Here is a 15,820-nt window from a genome sequence, read left to right on the forward strand (position 1 = left end):
CAAATAATGACATCCCGCAGTTAAGGAATAAAACGACCCATAACATTTTCAACAATGAATGCTTCCTTAGCTTCCAGGATTTCAAGCAAAAGTTCAGAACAATGTCACACTCCAGTATCACAATAAACACAAATGTGTTAGCATAAGAAAGATATTTGAAAGATCTTCTGCATGAGTTGTCATAATTATGTTAAACCACAGTATTAAGGCTATGTGGGAATTGAGGGATGTGGACCAGAGGTCGGTGTGGTGGTGGACACCATGCAAACATTGATTCATCGGGTAAATGAAAACTACACAGAACAGGTAGATCTTCAGATTACAGTTATTGGCGTACCCCTATAAATGCAACGTTGTTTAACATCTGTAGATGTATTTCTAGATGTCTGGAGTTCGGCTAAGAAGTTGCAGTTTTTGCCTCCCAACTTATTCTCTTTCTAAGCCTACTATGGATGACATTTGCTGAATATGTACCTTAAAATGTATGGCTCACGATGGGAGAACTGAATTAGAGGGCACACGTTTGCTGATTTTAGAGCACAGAAACAGCCTGCTCCTCTGCTGCCCCAGCAGCAAGTTATGCATATTAGCTCTGCTGTTGCTTGTGTTTGCTTGTCTGTGTGATGGGCTAATTTTATGTTAAAATGTTCCTTTTGCTAAAACTGCCCAGCAGACAACAGCTGAAGCTCATCAGAAGAACATGGGAACTCAATGGAATCTCAAGGGTCACATCTAGTTGACACCAGATTTTTTTCCCTTCAAATTTACTATTCATACAATAAAATTGCAAACAATGAAGAAAGAAGAAATTACTTGCACCTTCATTGTACTTACGAAAATCTTAACTTAGAGCGGCCTCTAAAACTACTGGTGATTACCAGTCAAATAGAGACGCGCAGGCACCCATTTTCTAATTAAACACAAGGTTTGGCTGTCTACAGCCCATATCGCATAACTCGGATGAACTTCAAAATTAACCAGTGTCTTATGAAAATGTAACTTTGTTTTCATGAATGAAGTACTATTTAGAGTTAACATCTACAAAGAAATAACTCAGAAATGATTTCCAAGTTTCTCTAATAATTCTGCGAAGCCGCAGGAGTCTGTGTGACCAATTTGATCGCACCCACCTCTTAACTGAAATCCCTCACCTGTCCATCCCCCTACTTACAACCTTCTATAGGGAACTTCACCACAACTATTGCAGAGCAGACCTCAAAGTTGATAAACACATAATACAAACCCTCACAGGGTATCATTCAGTTACTAAACTATGTCCACTGCCTTCACTGATTACTATGGGAAGTAACTGAAAGGCAGCATCTTTGTGACTTATAACAGCAAAAGCGTACCTCTTTTCCCTTGCAGAATGTTTGCATGTATGCTGTCTAGAGGCAAGGTCAGTCACAGCTGATAGCTCGAGACACTCACTGAATCAGACTGTACGAAATGAAATCACAAGGTCAATGAGAGCGGGCAAAGCTGTTAGAAGTCATCACACACAGATAGACTGATGTTTTCTGGCCTCTAGTGGTAGAGCAGATGCTGCATTACAATACTAAAAACACAGGTCACTAACTCTAAATATTATATGTAACCACGTTTGGAATCTGGACCAGTGTGCCGTGCACTGTCAGTGACCTGGTCTTAGGGGGCATGAAAGAACTGAAACTGGATCAAAAACTCAAAATCCTAAAGATGTCCCTGTGGTCAGCTCCCAAACCTCTTCTGGGAAAGGGGTCATCAACTGCTCTGTCCATGTGGAAGCAAGAGAGTGCATCTGCTTGAGAGCTATTCAATCCTGGAATGTGCTTTGCCATGACTTCTGAGTTTTGTTCTAGCTGGAGCCTGACCACGTATGCATAAGTCTAAGGAGGTGGGGACATCTAGCCATGCCACTGTTGATGGAGTGTACTCCTCCTTTGTTGTCTGACCACAGCGTCAGCTTCACGTCACGTAGACAGGGTTACCCACATTTTCAATTACACTACTATTGAGAAAAGCTCCAGGAATCATATGTTCTTAGCTCCTTTATCTGTTCAGCCTAGTGGAAACCTCCTGGCACACCATCATTTCCCCAAACATGCCGAAAGGCAGTCTGTGTCCACATCTAGCTCGGACTTCAGTCTCATTGGAGTATGCAGAAGATCCTATAAGGATATTTTAATGCAGTAGCCTAGATTTGTTTCTTTGAGACCGATCACTCTTCTGTGAGCAGCAATAACGCCAGTGTTCATCTAATAGTACTATCCCATAATCTACAGGACACTGTTTGTTTGAAGTTACCAACCCTGCTACTTTGAGGCCACACAATGAGTTATAAACACAAGTTATAATGTAGCATGGCAAAGGAGAGACAATATGCTATGATAATGTACTCCGTACCTGTGTAGAAAAGTGCCCCTTTTGTATGGTTTAGCCCCCTACACTTTTTGCTCCAATGCAGATGGTAAGGGCTCTGAAAGTGCACTGGAGCCTGCTTCCCAGGCCCCAGTGCCAGTTCTCTCTCCCTAAAACGGTTATGGGTAAATTGGGATCCCCAAATGACAAGGACTTTCCCCCTTATAAGTCCATAGTATATGGTACCTATGGTACCCTAGGCATGGGTGGTAAAGGGGTCTCAAGGGCTTGCAGCACTGTTTGTGCCACCCTGAGTGACCCAGGTAAACCCTTGACAGCAGGCCTGCAATTGCAGACTACAGGAACAGTGTAAACTGCTCCCATTCGACTTTGCCCTCACCTTGTGTGGCAAAGTCAACACACTGTTTTCTATATGTGTCAGTCAACCCTAAGGAAGGCCTCCTAATTCCCAAGAAGCATGGTGCATTATATTAAAGGGGTGGCCATATAAGTGCAAGTTTATATGTCCCTATAATGGCCTTTACCATTAAAGGACACTCTAAATAATAGAAGGTCCTTAGGATAACATGGGCTGGCACGCAGGCAAACCCGAGGTTGCAGCTCCATTATGGCACTGCCGAAATATGTTGTGTTTGGTATCAAACAACATGCCTTGTGACCACTGACACGAACCTTGTGTTGAGGGTGATGTGGAATGCACCCAGATGACTACCTTAGGGGTTGCCCTCCTGGTTGCTCCAGCTTCTATGTGCTCTGACTGGCAGCCCACACTTGCTGCCGCAAGACAGGATTCTGACCCCCTGCCAGGCAGTGTGATCATTCCCAAGAGTCAGGAAAAAAGGCCTGGGCAGGAAGGAGGTCATACGTTCTCCCTCCCAGGAAGGCTAGTGAAGTGGCACATCGAAGGGGTGAGCTTCAAAGGCTACGCCAACCCTTTTGCCATTAGTAGAAATAGTGTTCTGGGTAGAAAAGGTGACCTACACCCCCGGATGTGGTCACCTAAGGAGTGGATTAGCTGCTGGGGCAAACAGCCCATTGGCCACTTGCACCCACACCCCTACAGCTACAATTTAAGGGCCACCCTTGACACCAGAACCTCAGTTCTGACTCAACTGCATTAAAGAGGACAAGGAAGAGAGCCATGTCGGCGACTACATGACTTGCACAATGCTAAAGAGAGATACTCTGCACCTGTGGCAACACTCCTTGAACTGCCTGATCGAGACTCATATAGGCTAAATCTCAGTTCCTCCAGACAGAGGGTCCCCTGTCAGAGTTTGAAGCATCCTCAGACTACCCTGGATTAGTGGCACAGAGTCCCATGCACGCTGCTGGTAAAACAGGCTCTGGATCTGAAGAATCACTGACCATCAGGCCCCCTGAGGGATTGTTCAAATCTCAATGGTCAAGTGCATTGTGGAAACTGTAGTCCTGCCTTCCACGAAATTACAGGCACCTACCACGTTTCCCACGGGGCAACCAGAAGAAGTTTACTGCTTCGGAGACTTGTTGGTCGCTAGTCCGGCAACCGACTCCTGCACTCGAAGCTGCACCTAGAGGGTACTCTATCCCATCTTCGACTGACATCAGCAACCACCCCGTTGTTGTGTTTTTGCATCTTGTTCCCCGCAGGACCATTCTAAGCGGTAAAAAGCAACTCTGCAGCGGCTCCCATTCAGCAACAGGGTCAGCCAGGACAACTCTGCACCCGGCAGGCTTCACAGGCTAGGTTAAATCGAACTGACTGTAGTTGCTTGGTCCTGGGACCCGCATCACCTTAACCCTCCTTGGGTTCAACGCAACCCGACCTGCAAGTGGCCGATTGTCACTACCACTTTTTCCCCATTGACCGCAATGCAAATGTTCTGCAGTATTGAATTGCTGTCATTTATGTTTTCATCTAAAATCCATAACTCTGGTTATATGCATCTGATCATGTTCGTTTTGGTGTCTAAATTAAGATAAAAATACACTTTATTGTTATAAATTGAAGTTGGTTTTCTATTGAGTTGTGTCAATTTCTTATAGTCCATGCTGGTACTCTGAAATGCCTATCACATGCATGTTCCTCAAGTAAAATCTGACTGTTCTTTGCCACACTACCAGGACTGTGCTAAGGATTTATTATTGTGAATCCCAGGACCATTTTTAGGTCTTTGAGATTACTGCACAGTGAAGCCTAACCAGCATCACCACATAATACTCCTGTTACATTCCACCTTCCAACAACTTGCATTTCATCTGGGTAGAAAGGGTAGCATTTCTGAAGTGAGTGTTCAAGACTGAAATATAACAATATATCTAGAGGGATTCTTTTCTTGCTTTAATAAAACTGAGGCAACTTAAGAAAAGTTTCTCCTAAATATAGGTCTCTCAACTTAAACAACCCCAACCATGTAAGCTGCTTCTGTGCTTTTTGCTCCATTGTGACCACTAAGCGGGGTTGTCCATCAGCAGCAACTACAAAAATTCGAAGTCTGTACTTACAGATATCCGATACTAAGGCCATACTGTGCATGCTGCCATGTTCACCCAAGTCAATGGTCTAGATAATGGCCCAGAATATATTATTTTCAATGAACAAAGAGATGCCATGCTGGCCTCTACTGTATCACAAAGCAATGGGGCTCAGAGTGGAACCTGTAAAAGATAAAGGGTACCTATGCTACCCAGAAATATGATGTTTCAGATGTTTCATATCGGAGCAAGCAACCCCCACCCCTATCAAAAGGTAATGTTGTTTTCTCCAAACTCAAAATAGACCATTTCCCACCCAAACCAGTTTTAGCAGCACAGTATGTATGTTCTTAAAGAACATTCTTGTCAGCAGAACTGGATATTGACAAAAAGGTGTAGAGGCCTTAAGACGGCATTCCCATACTACGAAAGATCCTACTAGCCATTCACAATGAGGCGTTTACCTATCCCACCAGCTTTCTGGACCATAACTATTCCTGAGCATTACCTCTATGTTGTGATGAAGTTTGACTTCTAGCACCTCACTGAACCCTCCCCTCGACTGCAGGAGGAAGTCCAGCATTGGCTCGGTCATAGCTGGAGACAGGGGCAGCACTTTGCGTTACTTAAGTTAATCCACAGAAAACATATTGTCCATGATCTAACAATTTCTTTAAGCAGCTATATTATGGTCTGGTTTCCTAATATAAAGTACAATGTCATCTACATTGGGGGGGTGGGGGGGCGGACTCCTAATACCTATGGCCACCATGTCACACGCCTCTGCAGGAGAGGACGTTCCTGAGGGCAAAGGCTAGGAGTTGCAGTACAATTGCAAGTAATTAAGGTAACTACTGGCATTGCTGCCTAGTGCCTCATGTTACCCTAATTTCTGGTCATATACAACCCATATCCTTCACCCCAACCCCGGGCGTTGAATGAAAAAGTGAAATGTATTCTATTATACCCTTTCCAAATACCATCTTCCTGAGCATTGCAAACATGAAAGACCACTCTACCAAATCCAGTATGCTGCACTGACTGCTCGACCCTGTACCCTTGTGGATCATTGGGCTAAAAACTGTTAAATCAGTCAAAAGCACAGTTTGATGCCTTTGTTACTGCTCACGATCTAGCAGGATCCCATGGTACATCGCATCACATGCAGCAGATAGATCCAGCAGCACCAATAATTCCACTGTGACTGTCTGCCATTTGTAGCAGTCTTTATACCCAAGACTGCAGACTCTGTTCCACCGCTGGATGGAACTCATGATTGTTAGTCACCCAGGAGCCCTTGGTCATCAAATTGTCTAATTAAACATATTTTCCAGGACATTTATCAAAAACTGGGGACCCGGTATCTGACAGAAGCTGGCCTGGTCACAGGGAACGTTTATTTAAATAACGCACTATCCATACATATATTATCCATACATGTTACAGATTAACAGACTCTGTGCCGTGTAAATGAAGCATTATCTAGACACAGAGTATTATCTGATGGCGACTGAGCACACCAATTCACTATAGATGTGGTGGAGGGGGTCACTGGACATTGTAAGGTGATTAAATGTCTAATGAGCTCCTTAGCCTGTGATGGTGTGACCAAGGCCAATAAGAGATCAGGGCATCGATACCTTCTCTGGTTATAGTCTGTGTACTATGCAGTCCGCCAGGACACCCTCCATTGCAATGGACTCTGTCAACAGCTGCTTTACATCAGAAACTATTATACCCTATACTTCACAAATCAAGAACTTCTGTATAGTTGTGATATTATGTACACAATATCCACTCACTCCACGCATCAATAAAGAAGCTCTGTATAGTAGTAATATTAAACATGCAGTGTTCGCTCACCCTATGCGGTCTTGATTTCCTTCATTTAACATCTTTAACAGCTCTTTGAAGTCATCTTGTGCCCGCCACGAAGCTTCTTTAGTGGCATCGTTTTGGTAAACATCCAGAAAAAATATTTCTGAAACAAATCGATAAAACAACGTATTACAGCTAAGCAGGATTGAAGTGTTTTTGTTAGTATCCACCAACTCTCACCACCCTTCCTACACCAGTGACCCCAAGCAAAAGATGCAGGAGACCAAACCAGAGAGGAAGCCACGAGTGATGCTCGCAAAGCACCAAAGGGGCAGCCCACAGTCAATCTCCTCAATTTAAATGTGGAATTGGATCAGTCAATAACCAACAACAAACTAGTCAGATTGCCGTCATCTAGAGTGAGAGATCGCATTTTATTCAGTTATTTTTGATTAGTCATCCACTCATTACGGATTTTAGATTGCTTGAATGTCTCCAGTTGTACTTGCTTACATCTGTGCTCTGCAGTCAATTACGCTAAAAATACATTAATGCACAAAAAAGAAAGATTTTAGTGAGGAATGTGGACACCTGCAAGGAGGAAATAAGACATTATCCATTTCACAAAATCACCAAATGCATGGCGGCTACTGTGTGCTCCTCAAAACTGTAAAGAAACCCTGAAGTGAAACATTATACTATTTTGAGCACGGGCTTTCTAGTGCTGGACCTATTTCGAGAGGATTATTAAAATTGTGACTTTAGACAGCAAAAAAGGTAAGCACCCACGTATATGTTTACACTGCAGTAAAAAACTTCCCCGAAGTCATTGCTAACAAAAAAAAATCGGAAACGACATAGGCAGGATTTCACAATTTCCACTGAAAGGCCGCGCACGTATTAGACAAGTGAGTAAGATGGGCGGAAGTCGGAAGACACTTACTTGGCTCTAACAGGGATAGATTTCTAGCTCCGAGCATTATCTGCAGGGTGCGAGGTAGGTCCGAGGGGAGAGACTCACGTGCAAAAGGCATTCCTTTCTCCCATTCTCGCGAGGTACCTCAGGGACGCTCCTCGTGCACGCACCAGCTCCCGCCAGCGTTCAGGTCACCGCCGCAGACGCAGACATCCTGTGACGCGGAGCCTGCCACCGTGGCCAGACACAAAGCCGAGAGTCAAGGAGAAGGCGGCAGGGCGAGGCCGCTCGCTAGGCTGCCTGCCGGTGCTGATTAAAGCAGCAGCAGGTGCTCGCTCATCTCCCCAGAGTCTGAATGAAAGGCTCTACGTGTTCATGCGCCAACGGAGCCATGGGTGAGTGGCAGCGAGGGGGTGAGGTAACGTCACCTGTGCTCGGCTCTCAGAAGCATCTCCGCAAGGAGTTCCAAAGGATGACATTTACCCCAATTAATTCATTGAGATGAGGCCTCCTAGAAAGGATAAGGACAAGCCCTTCTTATCTACAGTTCTCAAGAACAGCTCAGGTAGCAGGGATAAAAAAAAAGACAACAAATGGCAACAAACAATATGAAATGTAAATGCGACAGACAGAGAGAGCAGCCCTCACAACGCGTCTGGCAGAGAGAGATGTCTTCCCAGCTCTACCACCACAGAAAGCCTTCGTCCTTGCGTGCCCAGAGCAGTTTCAACTGCACGACTGGCAGAGAAAGCAGTCACCCGAGACAGGCACAGAGTGCAGTCCTCCCATACGTGAGAAGCAGAGAGGGTTGTCCTCACAGCCCGCCTCAATGCAACAGGCAGAGAACTTGACCCTGCCAGTGCAATAGGAAGAAAGCACAATCCTCCCAGCACCACTGTCAATTTCAGCATACCCATTCTGCACTGCCACAGACCTACCATTACTGGAACTACCTTACTGCAGCAGGAAAAGTATAACAGAAGAGGAGTGGGCTTCTGCCCTCTCGGCACGCTAGCATCTTGCCGAAAGTCATCAAGAACCTCAACTGCTGGATCGCAGCATGAGACAACACATTGGCTCCCCTCAAGTGCAACCAAACTGCAAGAGCCCGACCACAGGCCAATTAGTATATAGAGATGCTCAGGCTGTCGAAATGTAACTGCAAGGAACTGGAGTGCATATGGAGAAAATGTCGTCACTGTAGATGAAAACATTTTCAAATTAGCCCTAAAACGCTACCACCAGCAGATATAGAACACCAAGTGCACGGGTTCTTGCAGATCAGATCAACGCAGGCACTAACAGCAGCAAGGAAATCTTCGCCAAGATCAAAGATTTCACTGCGCTTTCTGCCGCGTCCAAACATCACCTCCAAGCAAGACCTTTGAAACAAGCTTTCGGAATTTTTCTGTAACAAAATCACCTCCACATAAAGCAACTTTGACCCTCAACCAGACCCCATCCCAATTCAACTTTCCATCACATCCGAAAAACTAACTCTGACCTTGTGACCCACCATCACCACTATCGAAATCGCTGCTATCCTGAAGACCATACACTAGGGGGCCCCATTTGACCCTTGCCCCCACCACACCATAACCAAAGGACTCCTACCAATCAGTGAAGCACTAACAACCATCCTCAATACCTCCGTCGGCTCAGACACATTGCCGGGCATGTGGAAACATTCCACCAAAATGCTCCTGCTCAATAAACCATCTGCTGACCCAGTCACGTCTTCCAACCATAGGCACATCTTTCTCCTACTATACCTGTTAAAGGTCTTATAGAAAATAATCACCTGACACGTCACCAACCACCTGCTTCTCAACACCACACAGCTTGAATTCAGGCCCAACCACAATAAAGGAAAAAAAGCCACTCATTATCGCTGCAGATGACAGCCACATGATCCTTGACAGAGGAGGCACAGAAACTGTTGTTGTACTGGACCTCTCAGCAGCATTTTACAGGGTCTCACACCCCATGCTCATCAGGTGCCTGCACGAGATTGGCATCCAAAGACTTTCCCTCCGTTCGATCTGCTCCTTCTTAATGGATAGAACACAGGTGTCAGCCTGGCACCTTACTCTTTTTTGGAAGCCACCAAACTCCTCTGCAGAAGGCCTCAAGGTTCATCACTCTGGAGCAGCATAATTTTGGCTACACCCTTACACATCACAAATACACAACATATACGTGCCCTTGGCACCTGTACTCTGTGTGTCCTAAAAACATTAATGTAAAGTGTTGCACTTGATGTCACTATTGAAGTGCATTCACTATAGGATTACAGACTCGTACATACAATGTGTGCCTAAGCTTATTAAATGACATTTATTATTTATCTGATTGAATAAAACCATCCTCACACTATTAAAATGTATTCAATTTAGAAAAGTATTTATGTAATGTGTGCACTAATGTTTCATATTTGCATTTATATGGTAGTTCTTAGTCACATTTGTACACATGTACTCAAGTTGTTTTATCTGTATGCAACGAGTAAAATGAATCAAATGTACTGCCATTTTCCTTTAATTTGTGATTGTATGTGCACACATACATATGTTAAATGTGCACCACGATTTAATATGTTTAATTGCCATGACTACGCCTGTATTTCTTTTTTGCATAAAATATTGTTTTCCATTTCCTGCTTTCATGTCTTTTTCTTGCAGGTACATTCACATGGTTTGTTTGTTAGTTTGAGAATAGATACCACACTGTACTAGTGATAGAGAGAGCCTGAGAAAAATACATTGACAAGGAACACGGAGAGCAATTGTGTCAACTGAAAGTGTCTATTTATTAATGTAGCAAGGAGTCGCAGGTATCCAAGGACATAATAGTTCCCAGGTTTGGCCTGGGATATTTGGTAAATATTGCAGCTCGCAACGAGAGAATGAAAAGGACAATGGAGTCCTTGATGATGCGAACAGAGTGTTACTTTGGAGACTCTTGTGGTAATAACTTATGTTCACACTGTCTGATGGCAGGATCTCCTCCCTTTGGGCTTTGAGAGGTGTAGACCTCTATGCGTATCCCCTTTGATTTTATACGGAGTGTGACTTAGGCTTACAAATACTCCTACCCCATGAAGACGTTTGACCGAGCTTCTGAAATGCTGATACCTTACCACATTTCCACGCATTTTCCAATTTTTTTGCATTTCCTTGATTTTTGAGATCACTTTAGATCTAACCATATACATTAGTTGGGCCTTTACATTTAATGATTTTAGACCATATTCATGTAGAGAAGAAAGGACCAGAAATTCTTCTCTGAGCATCAAATTCGGTTATTCATTTTCTGTATTGCAGTGACGGAAATTTTTGTGTCTTATTCTGGTACGCCGAAACTTATTTAGGAGGTTGGGTTACCCATATGTTATTCTGTGTCTTTACAGCACGTTATTGAGCTTCATTTGCCATAACCTGATTGCTAATTTGTAATAAATCTTCTTGACTTTAGTCACTGATTCCTGGTCCATATTGTGTAGCCAAATGGGCTTCCTTTGCCTCTAAGTCAGTGAAACAGGTCTATAAGATAACAAATGGTAAGAGGGTTGGCCCAGAGGTGGATCTGCTCAGCCCCACCATATTCAACGCATAAATGATCTTTCTGACATCATCATCCACACACACACATCCTCAACATCCTCTCCTATGCAGACAACATGCAACTCATACTGACTCAAACAAGCCTGCCAACACAAGAGGTTCACTCACTGCATGGCCGAAGTTGCAAACACCAACACTACAGTAGTAGTGATCTTTGACAAGAACACCTCACCATGGTACTCCAACTGGTGGCTGGCCGAATTCAGACCCACACTCAGCACCTCTGCAAGGAACCACACAGTCAATGACATCACTGCACCCTGCTTCCACACCCTGCAGATACGGAGGCGATCTTCAAATGACTCTCATGCAACACTAGAAAAACGGTCACTCACAGATTAGTCACCAGCAAGTTGGACTACGGAAACACTCTCTACCCCAGGATCACCAAGCAACTCACTACACAACTTCAAACCATCAAGAATGTCAGTCAGACTCATCTTTATTCTCTCACACAGAACTCACACCACACCTGACCTCAGATAGTCCACTCCCTCCCGATAGACAAGCATGCCCATTTCAAACTCTTCACACACACATTCAAGGCATTCCACTAGTTAGGCACCACCTACCAGAACAGCTGAATCTCTTTCCACCAACTACCCAGACACTTCCGCTCTGCAGGACTCCTACTCACACACAACCCACGCATTCATATTACTAGATCAGGAGGATAGGCGTTTTATTACATGGCTCCTAAATTGTAGAACAGTCTCCCACTCCACAGCAGGGGCTCTTCCTCTCGTCATGAATTCTGCAAGAAGATTTAGCCCTGACTTTTCAATTAATCAACCTACCAAAGGCAGAACCAGGCACACATGCCTGCTCGGCACTAGAATACCATTGCAGGAGAAAGTGTGTTTTGCAAGTACACATAAAAAACACAGTCAGAGACAAACACAGTCAGAGCACACAGCCCTCAAGATGCGACAGATGAGCACCAGTCCACTTGATGTTGACAGGTGGAGAGTGAAGTGGCCACGGTGCAAAAGACTAGCAGCAGAGACTGCCCAGAGTGAGAGGAAAAGGGCTCAGTGCTCCAAGCACAACAGTTTCTTTATTTTCATTGGGAATCATTGGGAATAAACAATTTCACCACATGTATTGTGATTATCGCCACGATAATGAAACCACAACTTACACAGCAGGTCAATTGCACAGAGATATGCAGCTAAAGACCCTTCTCATATTTATTTCAGGCTCCACAAACCTATAAAAAAACGCAAGCCTCAAACACAAGTTCCTCTAGGAGCAGCTTTTAGTCATGGAGACAAATATAATTTTGAAGACTTATGAGAAGGAAGATAACAGTTAATTTTTTATTTTGGAAAATGAACAGGGGTTTCTTCCAAGGTAAAAAGTCTGAGGTAGCTCATTAAATCTAGATCACAGATTGTCTGCAAGAAGATCTTAAATAGAATATCCATCTAAATGTTGCACTTCTACATATCTCGTAATACTTTTGGCTAGCTTTTGTTTAAGTGCTCCCAACTTTAGAAAGTCTGTGAATGCGTTTTTTCAAGTAGAGATGCTGTAATTAAAAATCACATCTTAAACAGCCACAAATGTGAGTGTAGAAAATAGTGATCATCATATTCTGTCGGGTTGAACATAAAAAAAAAAAAGATTCAAAGTGTGGTTGAAAAAAATACTGGCTGTTCAGACTAAAACCATGTAAATATCTGAAATGCACTATTTATGGTTGAAGGTATAATGCACGCCATAGCTATTATCACCCGCCATGTTTCACTCTTGCTTGAATGCCTTTTTTTTTACCACGGGCACATTTGTTGTTTTGAGCATGGCAAGAAACATTATCTATGGCATGTACGTTCTGCACTGCAAGCCATAACTTTTGAATTTAAGTTGCTTTATACGTTTTAGCTAGAAATCATAACCAGTTTTTGACTTTTTTTCTGTGAATTTCAAGACAGGTTTCCCTTTTTTCGTTGAATTTAAAGAGATTAGTCCCCTTTGACCCTGCGCAGAGGGGCGTGAAAGCATAGGCTATGTTAGGGTCAGATGTTCAACCAGACATGGCTGGACAACACTTGCAACACAAAGCGTTCGGACATGTGCAAAAAATGTGCAATGGGAGCTGACCGTAGGGCCTGGCTTGGCCCTCAACCCCATTTGCGGTTTGCACCCTACCACTGTAGCTCAAACCCTCCACTGCGCATCACCTTTGGCTCTCCTTCTCTCTGTCTTTTTTTCTCTACTTCTATCATTCTCGTAGTCCCTAAGTTTGACACCCTGCTTGTATTTTTTTAGGTCTCGCCTGAGCCAGCGTATGTGCTGGTCTGCGAGACATTTAGTAAGCGGGCTTTTAAAAGTGCTACCACACTTTTGCTGGCCTGGCGCTTGCGGTTACGCACGTGTGCACGCGCGCAGCCGGCAGCTTTCAGCGCCTGATCAGGCGCCATCTGGTTTTCCTCTCGCTTGCTCTTTCAACACTCCTCCGCCCATCCCCTACCGCGTCTCGCGTTAATTGTAAACATATGTGCAAACTCGCTGCTTTCACTTTCGCTCGCGCACGCACCACTTTCGAAGCAGGGCTTGCCATGTCCTAATTGCCTGATTCATTATCGCTGGGTTTGCACTTTTATGGAGTGCTAGCCACCCCTGCGGTTTGCCCGCACACATACCTCCTGCTGTCCACCTTCTTGCTGCCCCCTTCCGCTGTCAGAAGTTCTCCTAGCCCCCTCCCGCTGTCCGTGTTAGCCACAACTGACATCTGTACCTTGGCGCTCATGTTAAAGTCATGAGCAGGCTACCCGGTAAACAATCCTAGGATTACAGACGCGGGCTTCCTGCCAATAGGACACGGTCTTCTATCTTTGAAGGTGGCCTGTTCTGCCTGCCGCCGCGTCAGTATGAGACACCCTCCACCGCTTGCAACTCGGGCTGTTGCTAGGAAGATGGTTTGTCTCCAGACCGCAACTCAGATGACTTAGGCTAAGGCTACTTCAGCAACCTAACCAATGCTTACCCCCAACTCCCCGGCCATATTTAAAGTTCAATAGGAAGTACATGCGGCATCGACATAACCCGTAAAATAAATAATTTCTTTATATCACTTTGGTAAGTGAAACAAGGTGCATAATGATAGTGAGTACAATAAAATATTGTGCACCAATACGTGATAACAGATATAATTGATTACATACCTTTTTACGGAATACAGGCTATTCATGCTAGTAATCAACATAAAGACAAAGGTAACGTACTTGCCCATATGTAGGCCACTACAATAGCATATTTATTACTGGCAAAGACAACTTTTACCTGGCCACTGGCAAACATGTATCAACACCACATTACATAACTGGAACTTTCAAGGAACAAACCTCGATCTACTGCTGTTTACATGAATTTTATATTTGGAACCTTAACGTATAAGTTATAAAGTAAAGACAAGCATTGGTATAGTCAATAGGTCTCGCCTTTGGGACTTTATAAGTGTTTAGCCATGCAACAGTTTATGTTGTTGCACCAAGGATATTGTGCTGCATAACTAAATACTTATAAGGTCCCAAAAGCGAGGCCTATTGGCTATGTCAATGTTTTTTTTTATATCTTAACACTTTGTGACCGTTAGTAATCTAATCAGGTTTGATATTTGTTTTCCCCAAATGGTGGACAAATCCACTACTTAAAATGGCAACTTGCGTGATTTTGTTTCATTTGTGAATCACGCTTTTTTATGTATTTTCTTCTTGTGTGGTACTCTCCACACATCTGCCTCCGTCACAACACCTCTCTGGGGTCAGATGCCTCCTATTGCCCCCACTCTCTGATGTGCCCCTCCCTCCCGCCACAATGCAGTGGAATGTTTTTCCCCATCACTAAGGTTTCAAAACCAACTCCAGTTGTGATTTTCAAGAAAGCAAAAATCTAGAGAGCCCTTCACCAGCCAATTAAAATTGGCAAAGAATTCAAATGTGAAGGGTACAACATACAAAGGTGTTCACCCTTATAAGAACACTAGCTTAGGTCTAAAAAAGAAACTACGGAACAGACTTAACTTTAAAGCATGCTTTTGTTAATTTAGTTTAAGTGATAATTTCATGGCAAGAATTGTGTAAATCTGTACAGCCGTTTCGGTTGAAGAAGCAGGCAAACCACCCAGGAGATATTGGAGCTAAAATGGGAAACCACTTTTTCACCCTTCTCTCCCCTATACGTTTTTTCTGCCTGCTCAGAGCTGTACAAAAATTGGACCTTAAATGACTAAGCGAAGGAACTACCAAATGTGGTGCAAGGGTATAGGCAAATCAAAAATGCCTTTTCAATGGAAGGTTTTCAGCCATATGGACTATGTAGTTATGGTTAGGTCGGAGTTGCCACTGAAATGACATTATTTGTGTTCAAACTTTCCCAGCTTTCGATGAATCTGCACAAAACTTTACAAAAAAGTTAATCTGATTTGCATTAAACATGCCAATTTCTGTGCTGGTCCATCATGGGGGCTGGGCAGGTAAAAAACATGGCTTTTCCCTTTTAACTTACATATGAGTCTTTGGTTTACTTATAAAAAAAAAAATCTGAATTAAATGACACCAAACCTGGCTTTAGGAAAACTTTACTTAAGGAAGTGTCTTTGCCTCGTTTTGCGTGAATCGGTTCAGTAGTTATTTAAAAATTA

The 15,820-nt window shown here is 43.7% G+C and overlaps 1 protein-coding gene across 3 annotated transcripts in view; it reads right to left on the minus strand.

Moving 5' to 3' along the window:
• DENND4A (DENN domain containing 4A) overlaps positions 1-15,820 on the minus strand; it is a 598,128-nt gene that overhangs the window by 519,461 nt on the left and 62,847 nt on the right. For all 3 annotated transcript variants that reach the window (XM_086957985.1, XM_086957984.1, XM_086957983.1), the window contains exon 2: positions 6,682-6,799. The gene's annotated coding sequence lies outside the window, so the exon portion shown is untranslated. The remainder of the gene's footprint in view (positions 1-6,681; positions 6,800-15,820) is intronic.

Source organism: Lissotriton vulgaris, chromosome 2_1 (genome assembly GCF_964263255.1).
Source record: "Lissotriton vulgaris chromosome 2_1, aLisVul1.2, whole genome shotgun sequence".
Taxonomy (NCBI): domain Eukaryota; kingdom Metazoa; phylum Chordata; class Amphibia; order Caudata; family Salamandridae; genus Lissotriton; species Lissotriton vulgaris.